Genomic DNA, 16,077 nt, shown 5'->3' with positions numbered 1-16,077 from the left:
CTTAATATAAAAAGTAATGTCTAAATTATACTTAAAATTAAAATTGATTTTTGGTGCTTAAAGATTTTTTTGTTAAAATAAGTGTATAAGGTTTTTTCTGTTACACTTTTAGGTGTCTACCGTTAAAAAAAATGTTAAGAGACATGTGTCACATTTATATTTTTTTATTTTTTTAAATAAATATCATTTAAAGATATTTTTAAAAATTTTAAACATAACACATGTCATTTAACGGGTTTTTTTAACAATAGACACTAGAAATGTAAGAGAAAAAAGATTACATACATATTTTTAACAAAAGATTTTTTAGATATTAAAATTTAATTTTTTAAGTATAATTTAAGCGATTACTTTTATATTAAGACTAAAAACCTATGGTTTTCATATTATGATGTTCATTACTTGGAAATTTGAATCGGTAAGAGAAAAGGCATTGAACTGAGATTTTAGATGGGCTACCGTCCAAGTTATTTGGATCCATGAGTGGGCTCATTGGAAGCCTTTCATTCTTTCGGCTGACCTGTAGGTTCCCAAATTCCAGAAAATTCAAAATTGAAATCATTCCCCAAAAAAAAATCAAATCATTCAAAAATTAATCGGAAACTAAGAAAATCAGCACTTATCACCTGCGAGTAGCCACGGCGATGGTTGTAGACTACAAACACGACTCATCGTTTCCATACTGGACTTCGGTTCGTCGTCGTTTTGAGCCTGACCCTCCCTTCTTCCCTTCTGGTAACCTTGAAAGAGAACTTCTTGCCAAACAGTCCTACTCTTTCCTGCTCTACTTTTATCCACTGGCTTTTCTTATTAAAAGATCTAATAAAATAATTTTAGTTTAATATGTTATAAATTTAAGTGGGTTTAACTTTTTTTTTTTTTCAATTTTTTCTTCTGTTAGTGATTATAAAAGGTTCAATTTTAAAGACAGAGACTCAAAAATGATTTTTATTTGGTGAAATTCAGGTGGCATTGGATGTAACTGAAGGTGAAAGGAACAACTTGAGAAGATGATAGATAATAGTTCCAGGTTTCATCTTTTGTTCCACTATTTAACTCTAGAAATTGGAATCACTAGTTGTTAATGGTCATAAAAGGGCTGTTATTTGAATGTTTACAGTCTGTTCGTACATTTTAATCATGCATTCCAGGATCTCTAATAGGGTTTATATGTCCTGAAATTGTAATTTTCTTTTCAAATTCTGTTACTCCATGTAATTTTTTGTGTCATAAAATAGCTGTTGTGGCCTGTTGAATGTAGTGAACGTGGAAATGAAGTTTCTGTCATATGAAAAGATGATAAGGCTTCTGAAAGTTTAATGCTGTTTGCGTAAATAATCGTGTCATTTGTTTCTAATGCGCGAGCAGGGGTGTGTTTTACCCAATACGCCTGACTTCTTTGGAGGACTTTGAAGATCATTACAATGCATTGCATACTGATTCATGTTCTGTATGCTCTAGAGTTTATCCAACATCTCGCTTGCTAAGTATTCATGTCTCTGAAGCACACGATTCCTTCTTTCAGGCGAAAGTTGCTCGTGGCTATGCAATGTTATCGTTCTCTCATTAACTTTGTATATTAGTGTTTTGAGATTGTTCATTGAGTTTGGCCCTTTCCTTTTGTTCTGTTGAATACATTTTATAGCAATTATGTAAGTGGAACGAGTTTATGGTGGTAGTTAGGCTCCAAACATTACTATTCAACTAGCGTCATGCATTTCAATTTATCACATTTAGTTACCTGCAATCAGGTCTCTCCCGATGGTCCATGTGCATCTAATGATGGGTAAAGATATTGATAAGGCCATACGGGGGATTTTCGAACTTAGAAATGTGAAGTGTGAAGGGAGTGCTAATTTGTCCCCCAAAGCATAAGTTTACACACATTCTTTCTCTCTTTCTGCATAGGTAGAAATGGTTATTAGTTTGTTGTTAACTTTGTAATATTCTTCTACTTTAATATCGGTCTCAGTATAATTTGGTTTAATACAAAACCAGTCTTCGTGTGTAACATTATGAATGCCTTGTGGAAGGTTGCGGTTTGAAGTTCAAAAGTTACAAGGGTCGGCAACATCTGGTGGACAAGCATAAATTCCCGACATCATTCGACTTCTTTAAGAAGGCACATCCATCCAAGAAAAAGAGGATGAAGAACCAACAGAAACGCAGAGTGCATAAGAAGGATGAAGAAGCCTCCAGCAAGATGGAAGTAGAAAATGAAACGATTGATGGCCTTGTTTCAGCTGTCTCCAAATTAAGCACTTCAGACTCCTCTACTTCGAACATTAGCTTCGGTCGTCGTAATGCACGTGGCCTTACATTTGTTCCTCGATCCGTCCAGCCACCGCGGAAAAGAAGTGACTCCACAACTATAGGGGAAAAGAGAGTTTATTCTCGCAGACGGTAATGAAAGCAATTTACAGTCATGTTTCGAGTTCAAGTAGGACAGAAAGATGTTGAATGCAATTGTTTTTTTTCCCCTTCAAAACTATGTTGCGCCAATGTTTGAAGGGATGCGATCCTTAACATTAAAAATTCGTTAAAACTATTTTAAAACTATTTTTTCCCATCTCAAAATATTAAAAAAATACAAATTATAATTATATATAGGTGCATTCAAACTCAATTTATTAAATATTGTAACAATAAGGTGGTGTTTGGTTGGATGGAATTCCTTGGAATTGGGAGAATTCGAATCCAATTCGACCACTTTCTCATGTTTGGTTCAAGTTTTCCAAGGGAATTAAAATTCTTTATGGCTTTAACTTTCCATCAAATGAGTTGGATGGAATTCACTTTCCCTTGTTGGAGGGAATTGAAATTTGATCATACTACCTTCATTAATCTTTTGGTAACTTATTCATATACTGAATAAAAATATTTTTTTATTATTTCGGGTCGGGTCGGGTTTTAATTTATAGATTCGGGTCGGGTGAAACTTTATTTTGGTCGGGTTGGGTCGGTTTTTTTAAGTATGATATTCGGGTTGGGTCGGATTCGGGTTTAGGGTGAAAAATACCCGACCCGAAAATATATATAATTTTACCTTATATATTTAGGAATAATTACAATAATATCCATCTATATATTTTTTTCAATTAAGTCACTGTTTTTATTGAATAAAAATAATTTTTTATTATTTCAGGTCGGGTCGGGTGAAACTTTATTTTGTTCGGGTCGGGTCAGGTTTTTTTAAGTTTGATATTCAGGTCGGGTTGGGTTTAGAGTGAAAAAAACCGGACCGACCCGAAAAAAATATATAATTTTACCTTATATATTTAGGAATAATTATAATAATATCCATCTATTTATACTTTTTTCAATTAAGTTAATGTTTTTATTGAATAAAAATAATTTTTTATTATTTTGTGTCGTGTCGGGTCGGGTTTCTAATTCATATATTGAATAAAAATAGTTTTTGGTATATTTTTTGATAACTAATTAACATACTCCGATTGGAATGTATCTAAATATTGTTCTATCTTTTGGTAACTTATTAACATATTTTGATTGCGATGATTTTAACTTATGATATTTATTAGCATGATTTTTATAATTTATTGAAATGAATAATCAATCAATAAAATAAAAATTTAATTTTTTTATAATATATTACTACATGTAAGTTGTAAAACAAACTAAAATAAAGCAAAAAAAATAAGAAGGGCAATTCTATCATTTTACATTACTGAAATCAAATTCATCTGACATGTATAAACCAAACAGAATATGGAATTGGATTCCAATTTCATTTCCTGCCAACCAAACAGATTATGGAATTAGATTCCAATTCTGACAGATTCTAATTATTTCACAGATTCCAATTCCTTCACATATTTCAATTCCTTCATAAACATTTCAGCGAACCAAACGCCACCTAATAGTATTAACTAAACTAATATTTATATTTTAATACGTTATAAGATTAATCTGTAAATATTAATCTTAAATATTGTTACGTAAAAAAATAATAAATCAAAGAAAAAAAATTGTTTATCAAATAAATAAGGGGTAAAGTATGTAAATATTTCCTAAATTTTTATGGCGGTTATAATTTGATCACCAAACTTTTGAAACTTGCAATACATCATCGAAATTTTAATTCGTTTTCAATAAAATCTTTGTCGCTACAGTATTTAGTTTCATGTTAACTCCCATTTTCTTCTTCTCCTCTAATCTAAACCCAATCAGCAGACAAACTATGCAAGACTCTAGAATGAATAAGAACCCTAAAATTTCCCCCCCCCCCAATTTCTAAGTTCTTCAACTTTGCTTCAGTTGTTCTTTCGATTTCAGGTACTGGGTTGGTTTTATTTACTTGAATTTTCAATTAGATTGCATGGATATGGTAACTAACTAAATTCTTCAACTTTGCTTCAGTTGTTCTTTAAAGCTTTAATTTTCAATTAATATTAACAACGTTGTCTTGGGTCTTTAAATTTATATTTACTAGCCATTATATAAGCAACCCCAGGTAACTTATCACTGGTAGTTTACAATTTTCAGAGAAACAAACATAGAGAAAGTGAAAGGGAAAAAAGCCGATATCAAAGTTAAGCATTAACCTGACAGTACCCTATTTTTCATTTTCGTTTCTTTCTTAGATTTTATACAGTTCAAGGTAATGTTCTTTGTCCATCTCTCCTACATTGCTGACAAATGTTGTTTTTGTTTTGTTGATGAAATGTATGTTCTAGGCTTCTGGGAATTGCTTTTACTTGATGGTTTTGGCAGATCCGTAGCTCTTTATTTGATTTTCTTGATTTGAATGATATGATTTCCCCCCTTTGCACTGACATATTGAAAAATGGGTTATCTTCAACATGTGTTCTTGATTCTCAAAAATGGATGTTGTTCATATATATTTACATATATAGATGTAAATGTTTAGCATATGAAATCTTAATTCAGTTTGTTTGACAGAGAGATGGGTCTTGGTTTCTCGTGGCCATTTGATAATTTGTGCAGCACTGAGATGGACTATGATAGCTTAGAATCAATCACTGTGAAATCCGTTAGTTTTGGAGATGAAGGAATCAAAACTGCACTTAAATCCATCAGTTCCAAAATCTCAGATTCAGAGCCCACCGTTCTGAAATCTTTAGGAAGATGATTTTGGAAGGATCTGTTAGCTTCAAAGGGATAGATTTGGATAAGCCAGAGAGTTTAAAGACCAACGCAATGGACATTCAATCCCCAATTTTTCCCCCGGAATCCCCAAGAAAATCCCAGATTCCATATCCAAACAACCCACAAATGGAGGCAGCAACCAGGTAACGGCAGTTAAGTGCCACATCATTAAAAATTAACGAACGGAAATGACAATGACCTTATTGAAAATAAACTAAAAAATTGATGATTGTATTGCAAGTTTTAATAGTTGAGTGACCAAAATGCAAGTACCCTAAAAATTTAGGGACTATTTATATACTTTACCCTTAAATAAAATGAAGATAAATTTCAAAAAAAAAGTTTAATCATAAAAATATTTTAACCTTCTTTTTGCTCATTTTTTACTAGGATGTAAAATTAAGTAACCGTTCAGGTTTTAGTCGGATTTTGTCAGGTCTAGTAAAATTGGATACAGGTCAAGTTAAGTCAATTTGATGTTTTGATTCAAATCAGGTCTGGTCCATGTCAAATCAAGTCGGATTGATTTGACACTAGGATTAGTTCGGTTTCAGGTCAACTTACTTTCAGTTCGAATTAATATCAGTTCAGGTCAACAATTCAAGTCCAGAGCAGTTAAGACCAGTTTAATTCAGGTTCGGATGGACTTCAGGAGGTTTTCATTCAGATCGGGTCATATCATTGGCAGATAAAATCCATGTCAGATCTTTATCAGATACAGATTGAGTTAAGATCAGGTTAATTTTATTTTTGGAATAATTATTTTTCGTCTTTCGCAAACGTTGAATTGTATTTTGTAATTGTATATGATTTAGAGTAAATTACTAAGAATATAATAAATCATGAATCAATTTTATGGAAAATATAAATTTAAGGACTAAATTGAATAAATATGAAATTACAAAAAAATTTAAATAAATTAAACAACACACATTGATGAGGGACAAATCGAAATAATTTTAACATGTGAGGTTGAAATTAATATAGAAAATGACTAAATTATACCCATTTAAAAATTTATGGGGTAATTACAAAAATATAAATAAGAAATAAGACTACGCCAAATTCAGATGCAACTATAAATTTAATGACTAAATTGAATAAATATGAAAATGAGCGAATTAAAATTTAAATAAAGTAAAGAATACAAAAGGATGAAACCAAAATAATTGTAAAATGTAAAAACAAATATGAAAATTAGAGTAAATTGCATTCATTTTAAAAGTTAAGAAAAAAATTTAAACAATTATAATATATATATATATATATATATATATATATATATATATATATATATATAAACTATATAGTTTATGTTTATATACTATATATAAACTATGTAGTGTATATATGAACTATATATAAACTATTATATATTATATATAAACTATATGGTTTATTAATATAAATTATATACTTTATAGTTTATTAATATAAACTATAGTTTATAGTTTATATATATATGTTAATAAATTATAAAGTATATACTTTATATACTTTATATAATTTTATTAATAAAATATATAGTTCATTTATATATATAAACTATATATTATATCGTTCATTAGTATATATAAATTATATACTATAAAGTTTATTAGTATATATAAACTATTTAGTATATAGTTCATTAGTATATATAAATTATATATTATAAAGTTTATTAGTATATATAAACTATATACAAACTATATAGTATATAGTTCATTAGTATATATAAACTATATAGTATATTGTTCATTAGTATATAAAAATTATATATTATATAGTTCATTAGTATATATAAACTATATAGTTTGTATAGTTCATTAGTATATATAAACTATATATTATATAGTTCATTAGTATATATAAACTATATATTAATTTATTAATATAAACATATATATTAAGTGAAAGAATTAAAAAATATATAAGGATCAAATTGAACAAATTTAAAATATGAAGCTTAAATTAATGAATTGTATCATTAAATTGGACTAAATTGAACAAATTTAAAACTAAGGTACAAGGCTACAATGCCAAATGAAGTTAAAAAACAAGCGGGCCAAAACTCAAACCTGAATTTGAATTGGACTCGTATATAAGCCAATTTTTTTTTTCCAATTTTAGCATTTTCCTTTTTCTTTTTCCTCATTTTGTGATTTTACTATCTCTAACTCTCTGATTCTCTCAAAATTCACTGACTTCTCTCTAGAATTTCATCTGCGTTCATCCTAAAAACCCTCATTTGATATTCACAAACATCAATGCCCAAACCATTTCTTTTTTTTTCCAATCAAAAACCCAAAAATTAAACCGTTGTTCATCTGTGTTAATCCCAAAAACCCTCATTTGATCTCCACAAACACCAAAACCCAAACCATTCATTTTTTAATCAAACACCAAAAAATTCAACCCTTATTCATCCGTGTTCATCCTTGTTCTTCCCCAAACCATTCTTTGATCCTTACAAATACCCAAAACTTAAAACCAACTTTTTTTTCGATCAAACCCCAAAGCCAAACACCAATTCATCCATATTCATTCTAAAACCTTTTTGATCCTTACAAACACCGAAACCCAAACTATTTTTTTAGATCAAACCCATAATTGTTCATCTTCTTAAACCTAAACCCAAACCCTAACTGAGCATCTTCAATTTCTATCTTTGTTCACATTCTCTAATCCCAAACCTTAACCTAACCTTTCTCTTCTATCTATATTCATCTTTTTTAACCCCAAACCCAAACCTAGTCTCTTCATCTTCTATATATGTTCATATTTTTTAACCCAAAACCCAAAACGAACCTCTTCATATTCTATCTTTGTTTATCTTCTCTAACCCCAAACCCAAACCGAGCCTCTTCATCTTCTATCTCTGTTCATCTTCTCTAACCCTTCTATTCATCATCTTCTTCTTCTTCTTATGTACATATTCTCTAACCCTAACTGATATTGTTCATCACCATCTTACTCTGTCTCTGTTCATCTTCTGTAACCCTAGATCTAACCAAGACTGTTACAAACTATTCAAAACCCTTATTTTTTCCACGGTTTCATGGATAGTTTGTCTTACGAGTTGAATTATCCAGGTATTTGTGATTCCTTTTTTTTTAATATTTGAAAACTGTCTATTCATGTTTTTGTATATGCTTTATATATATATATATATATATATATATTATTTATATTTAAAATTTTTAATTTTGTATACTAACCCTAGTTTTTTTTGCAAGGTTATGAAAATGATCTGCTGTCTGAAGCAATTGATGTCAATAAATCCTCTAAGAGGAAGGCTACATGTTCAGTCGAGTTCGGGAGAATAACTTCTCATGTTTGGGAGCATTACACCTTCATCAAATATGTTGATGGTTTGTATATGTCGAGTGTAAGTATTGCAAAATTAAAAGATATAAAGCTGATTCTTATATTGGTACATCTAACCCTAGAAGGCATACTGAGAAATGTCAATCTTATAAGGAATATCTTGCTAAAAATCCTGTTTTGGTAAGTTCTTTTGATCAAAACAAATACTGTGAATTGTTTACTGGCTATTATGTATCATGGTTATGCATATAGTATTGTTGAGCATGAAAAACTTAGGGATTGACATCAATACCTTAATTCTTCCGTTAAGGATATATCTAGGTATACTATTAGTAAGTATTAAACGTTGGAGCATGAAAAGCATAAAAAGTTGCTACTTGATTCAATGTATTATGTTTCAAGTCGTGTTTGTTTTACATGTGATGGACTCATTGTGTTGATAATAAATGGAAACTTCAGTCTAAAATACTTAATTTTTGTCATTTAGAAATGATATTAGAAGTATTCTATGTTATTTGGAAATTGATTTGGAACCTTAAAAGTGCAAAAGGGTTAGTTTACAAGTTTTTGGAATTGTGGGATATTATTATAAGATTGAAATACTTGAAGGATTCAATGTTGATTTTGATATTTATAATGCTGGAATTTTAGTCGGAAGGTTGTTTGAAAAACAAATTGCAAAATTGGTAAATCTTGAGGTGGAATTCGAAAGGTCCCAAAACCTTGGGGACTTGTTTGCTAATTCTTAAATGTAGAAGTATTATTTGAGTAAATTATTGAATGCTGGAAAATTTATTAGTATGCTGAATTTTGAATTAAATATTGAGTTGGAGTTGAATTACAAATTTATAAAGTTCGGTAGTTGAAAATAAAAAATTAGGAACGTTTGAGTTGAAATTATAAATGTTTGGAATGTTAGATTTTCGAATGTTAAAATCAACTTATGTTAGTACGATACTAAAATATAGTTTGAACACTTTGTGTTATAATTTGGTATTGTCAGACTACGATAAGTCTAGCAATCCGAACGATCTGAAAGGAAAGGACAAAGCTCGTGACTATGACTATTGTATACAAGTTCTGTAATGAGGCAAAGGTGAATGCAATTTATTTATTTAATTATTATGATTGATGATGACTTGTGATAAGTCAACCTCACCTTGTTTATTTTCAAAGATATGAATTATGTTTTGATTTTGGAAATATATCGAATATTTTATTAAGTTTTATGAATGACTTTAGGTATGAACTATCCATGTCATGTTTTACGAATGTGAATTAAATATATTTTTGATTCTGATATGATTTTTATTAAATGATTTTAAAATGAATTGAAAGCCTAATGTATGTTATATTGAGAGTCAAATGTACAATTGATATGTTATGAGATGGAATGATTATTTGTTCTGATTTTGATATATTGTGGTGTACCGGAGTGTACACTAGTATATATATTCCGATCTGAATGCACTTTGTGTGCATATTGTTATTTCCGATGTGATAACACTGTATGTTCCAATTCTGATGATGGCACTGAGATCTGTATTGCGTACACTCGTCTGACTCACGTACCTTAGATTCTCTTAAATATACTCTGGGCTATAAATATGAAATATGAAAATTTTGAAAAGTGTATGACTATAAAGGAATGTTGACTGATTATTTTGTTTGAGTTGATTTATTATGATCTTATGAAAATTATAAGATAATTTTTTTCAGGTTTCTTGTTAAAGAAACAACATGAGATATCTGGTTTGAACGTTTTGAAAGTTTTGTCTGTTTTATTTTAAATGATTTTATATATTTTGATACTTTATTTATTTGTTATCACCTTTAGTATTACTTCCTCACTAAGTTATACTTAGCGCGTGATGATTTTCATGCGTAGGTTTTGATTGAGACACAGACGTTTTGTGAGGAGCCCCCTAAGCATCGTGTGCATATCATTTGTAATATTAGTATCAGTAAGACATCACCGATGTATCTTTTGACTAGTAGTGGCATGCATATTTATGTTATTAACTTATTTTATCAATTATGACTAAATGGTCCTTAATAGTAAATTAAGATTGTTTAATTTGACTAGTTTATTTTATTAGTATTTTGGTATGCCTGAATATATAGTAGTTAAAATATTATGTTTTTAAATGGTACAAAATTTTAAGTAGAAAAAAAATAGTTTTAAAAGTTGAAATTATGAATGTTTTAAAGGAAATAAAATTTTAATCAATTGTTGTTGAGTTAATCGATTGACGGAATCGGCCAAGAGGGGGTGAATTGGCAATAAAATTTTGGTGGAAGCTTTTGCAGAAAATTGAAAATAATTGCACAGCGATTTAGAGTGGTTCGACTTTCTCAACCAAAGTCTACGTCCACTACCTTAGCTATCCACACTAAGGATTTTTCACAAATTCACTAATTTTTTCTTTCTTTTGAGGACAAAGAGTAACCTTACCCTCAAGAATTATACCCCAAATTCTTGAGAACACTCTCTCCCAAAGAGAACAATACAAATTTGCAAACTTACAAGGAAATCCTCACAAGGTAGATTGTTTGCACAATTCTAGAACAAAGAAAAGAACACTCAAAAATGAATACAATTGAGCACAATAAGTGTTCTTGAAAGCAAAATGAATATTGAATGAAAAAAAGGCTTGAAATGCTCAAACTTGAGGTTTGATGCTTTCTTTTTGATTCTCTCTTGATTCTAGTTGCTTGATGTTTATTGTTATTGATCAATGGCTTCTAAGCTTGCTTAAATACACCTGGAATCACTTCTAAACGTTGGGGATGATTAGAGAAGATAATATAGCCGTTTTAGTGTGAAAACAATTAATAAAATAGCTTGGAGCGTAGGGGGAATCGGTACCCCCTATTGGGAATCAGTTCCCTAAGTGTAAAATTCAAATATTTCGACCGTTACACAGGGGGAATCGGTACCCCCTAGGGGGAATCGGTTCCCTCCGAGCATACTGGAATTCTCAGAGCCAAACCATTCAGGGGGGAATCGATACCCCCTTAGGGGAGAATCGGTTCCCTCTGAGCAATCTGGAATTTTTGTCTTTGAAATGGTTCGAAATACTTTGTAAAATTATTTTGAAATTTTTTTAAGATTAAAACTTAATTTTACACTTGAGTAAGTATTAAAAATGATTTTTGAAATATTTAGAGTAATGTTTTGATATTCGAATAATTATATCGAATATACTTAGAAAACCTTATTGCACAATCTTAAAATTCATTTAACTTAATTTGTTATATCGAAATATACAAATATTTTCAACAATCTCCCCTTTTTGATATAACAAAACATTTTAGTAATTTTAAGATTTTGAAATAAAAACCGACGTTTTTGAAAATTACTCCCCCTTACTTTAACACTTACTCCTCTTTTAAAACATTTAACACTTCTCCCCCTTTTTGTTAAATCAAAAAGACATTTGTAAAGAATTTAAACAAGGTTTTGAAATCATTTAGCCAATTGAGTATATAGATTAAGCTGCTAAGATCACAATCAAGAGAAACGTTAGCCATTAGTTTTATAATCAATATTCATAATTAATGTGACATGGCAAAATTGGTCATATTGCTAAAATGATGTAAATGATGCAGTAATAAATAAATTTAACCACACCAAATAAATAAGTTCTCATAAATCCAAACAAATTCAAAATCAATCAATCCACAAATTCAAACATTCCAAAATATTCAAAATGTTCAAGCAATAATCTTTTAGTTTAAAGTTTTAAAAACTAAGCATAGAATCAAACATCCGGATCGGGAGGAGGAAAACGAGCTCGCATAGCGGCCATTTCGTGAGTGAGTTCATTAATACGCGCGTTGGTTGCTTCATTGTTTGCACGCATCTCCCGAAGAATTTCTAATTGTTGAGCTCCCATTGTGGATAAATGGGACTCTATAGAAGTAAAGTGCGAATCCATGGTAGAATATCGGAAATCGAATGTCTCCATAAAGGATTAAAAATATGGAGGCATTTGATGCGTTTGTTGTGCTTGCTCCTCGGGCTGCTCAGGCTCATCTTCGGCTTCATCGATGTCTCGCATTAATTGTTCAAGCTCGGGATCGTCCTCAGCTTCTGGTTGTGCTCATGAAGAACTTGCTCCCGGAGTACTTTCAGACGATCGAATCCATTCACCAATTTCCTTATCCTTAATCCATCTCGCTCTCGTTAAGGAAAGAAGATTAATTTGTTTCTTTAGAGGAAATGAGGCATCTAGACCTACTCTAAGACCGTCTTTAGAAAAATAGGTTACTCAAAATGCAACCGTAAACTAGAGATGAACAGAGTTTCTTGTTAGGTACAAGGTTTACAGTTTCAACAATTTCAGTAAAAATGATCTGAGGTAGATTTATTTTAATACCGTTTTCAAAACAATGTAACCACCAAAGATCCAAGGCTCTAAGAGTAGAATAACAACCTCCGGATGGTCGAAACCACCAAGAAATCATTAGATGAAGAAAACGTCCATGAAGGTCTAAGACACTTGCACTATCCCTTTTTTATAACGAGATCCTAAGATTTGTTTTTCATTTGAAATACCATCATTATCTAATCCGAATGCATTGGCTATGTAAGCCGAGTCAATATATAAGAATTGTCCTAGGAGGTAGGAACGAATTCCTATGGTTTCGGTTTTAGTTCCAGTTCGGTTTTTAACACAAACGGCATTAGAATAGAAAATACGAACAAGTTGATGGTAGACAATGGGTTCAAGATCAAAAAGTTTGTCAAATTTCCATTCTTGTAAAAGAGGAAGATATTTAAAATTAATATCTAGCATAGCTTGACGAGAAGGAATACGTTCTTCTCTAATTTTGTAAGAGTCGAAATATTGATAATACCAAAAATGATTATTTCTAGGACCAGATGATTGAAGCACGAATTTTGGATAGTCAAATTAGGATCAATGGGATTAGGATTAGGAATTGGATTTTCAGGAATAGGAGGAGGATTTGGAGGTGGATTTGGTTGACGGTGTGAGCGACTAGATGATGACCTAGCACGTTTAGGATTGGACATGGTTTAGGAAATCAGAATAGAATGGATAACCTGCAATTTAGAAAACACATGTATGCAATTCAATCAATCCCAAAACTCAACTGAGTCCTCAATATTTCAAGGTTCTCTAAATCAATCCTAATGGGCAAGGTTTTTGAAAACTTTTGAAAAATACGATTTTGAGAAACAATATATGTATATTTTTTCATAACAACAACATAATTCAATCAAAACACAATAATTTGAAAAACATTTTTTTTATTTCAAAAATTTTAAAATTATTGAAAAATTCTTGTGTTTTTGATGAAATTAGTTGTAATACATAGTTTCTAATCACTAAACAATCAATGCCCGATCTAAAGTTCAACCTAGAACTAATTAAAACTAGTTATATGTTCATAAATTGATGAAATAGAAGTTTTGGAAAAATACCTTGAAGGATTTCAGATTAGAGTGAGATTAGATGAAGTTTGCACGTTTTTGATGATTCCAACAGGTTTAGAAGATGATATTTGAAGTGAATTCCGATTAAAAACGTTGATTTGAGGCAAGAATGGAGATATGAGAGAGTAGAGGGAAGAAACGACGTGAAGAGAAGAGGGTTTGAGCAAAGAAAATGAGGTTCTGTCCGATAAAACCAGAACCCAGGGAGGTATCGATTCCCCTGTTGAGGGGGAATCGGTTCCCCTTCAAAGGGGGAATCGATTCCCTCATGGGGGTATCGATTCCCTCTACACCAAAATGAAAAAATCCGATTTTAAACACACAAAATGCTAAATTAATTTTCTCTAGTGGTATTGGCAACTCATATATTGAAAATTAATCACGTTCAAATAATCAAATTATTCTTTAAACGATATTTGAACATAAAATTAATTTTTCATCAAGAATCATAAACTCCCCCTAACTAATAGCAATGAATGCAATTAAAAATTAGCATTTTTCATTTAGTCTTAAAAGTTCTAAAATTATTTTAAACACTAAATGAAGATAGGTTGGTTAAACCTAATTCTCTCCTAAGTGTCCAAAATCTTTTCTTGTCTAAAGGTTTTGTAAAGATATCCGCTAATTGGTGCAAAGTATCAATATAAATTCTAGAACTACATCTTCCTTAGTGACATGGTCTCTAATGAAGTGATGTCTTATTTCAATGTTCTTAGTTCTAGAGTGTTGAATGGGATTTTTAGTGAGACAAATAGCACTAGTATTGTCACACTTGATAGGAATGGTACCAACTTCAATTCCATAATCAAAAAGTTGTTGTTTCATCCATAAAACTTGTACACAACAACTACCAGCTGAAATGTATTCGGCTTCAGTGGTAGATAATGCAACATAATTTTGTTTCTTTGAAAACCAATAAATCAGCATATTTTCAAGGAATTGGCAAGTACCGAAGGTGATTTTCCTATCTAATTTTCATCCTTCATAATCCGCATAAGAAAAAGCATGCAAGCTAAAGCTAGAGTCTCTAGGATACCAAAGACCTAAACTAGGAGTGTCCTTAAGGTATCTAAAAATTCTCTTAACAGCTAGTAAATATGATTCCTTAGGGCATGATTGAAATCTAGCACATAAGCAAACACTAAACATAATGTCCGGTCTACTTGTAGTTAGATAAATTAGAGATCCAATCATTGACCTATATAATTTAACATCTACGCATTTACCTCCTTCATCTAAGTCAAGCTTTGTTGAAGAGCTCATTGGAGTGTCATGAGGTTTGCCATTTTCCAGTCCAAACTTCTTGAACATATCTTTGACGTACTTAGCTTGATTGATGAAGATGCCATCTTTTCTTTGCTTGATTTGGAGTCCCAAGAAAAATGAGAGCTTCCCCATCATGCTCATTTCGAATTCACTTTGCATTAGCTTGGAAAATTCTTGGCAAAGAACATCATTAGTAGAACCAAATATTATATCATCAACATAAATTTGAACTACTAATAAAGCTTTACCTTTATGCTTTAAAAACAATGTAGTGTCAACCTTCCCTTTTGAAAAACCTTTTTCAATTAAAAAATTTGACAATCTTTCATACCAAGCTCTTGGAGCTTGTTTTAAACCATAAGTGCTTTTTCAATTTAAGAACATGTCCGAAAATTTTGAATCTTCAAAACCTGGAGGTTGTTCCACATACACTTCTTCTTTTATAAAACCATTTAAAAATGCACTTTTAACATCCATTTGATATAATTTAAATTCATGAAAACATGCAAATGCTAGTAACATTCTAATTGCTTCCATCCTAGCTACGAGAGCGTATGTTTCATCATAGTCTATGCCCTCTTCTTGAGTATACCCTTGAGCAACAAGTCTAGCCTTGTTTCTCACTATATTACCACTCTCATCAAGCTTATTCCTAAATACCCATCTAGTACCTACAGTAGATTTATTACTAGGCCTTTCAACTAATGTCCATACTTTACTTCTCTCAAATTGATTTAACCCTTCTTGCATAGCCATAATCCAATGTTCATCATTTAATGCTTCTTTAATATTCTTAGGCTCTATGCATGATAAATGCAACATAATTACAATATTTCTAAGAGAAGATCGAGTTGTTACCCCTTTGGATGGATCACATATAATTTCACCATCCTTGACATAGTTGTACT

The 16,077-nt window shown here is 30.7% G+C and overlaps 1 pseudogene; it reads left to right on the top strand.

Moving 5' to 3' along the window:
* The first annotated feature begins 577 nt into the window (after positions 1–577).
* Positions 578–2,417, top strand: LOC120121732 (annotated as a pseudogene).
* The last annotated feature ends 13,660 nt before the right edge of the window (positions 2,418–16,077 follow it).

This window comes from Hibiscus syriacus, unplaced genomic scaffold, assembly GCF_006381635.1.
Source record: "Hibiscus syriacus cultivar Baekdansim isolate YM2019G1 unplaced genomic scaffold, ASM638163v2 tig00110378_pilon, whole genome shotgun sequence".
NCBI classification, from domain to species: domain Eukaryota; kingdom Viridiplantae; phylum Streptophyta; class Magnoliopsida; order Malvales; family Malvaceae; genus Hibiscus; species Hibiscus syriacus.
This window is presented reverse-complemented; position numbering and strand designations above follow the sequence as displayed.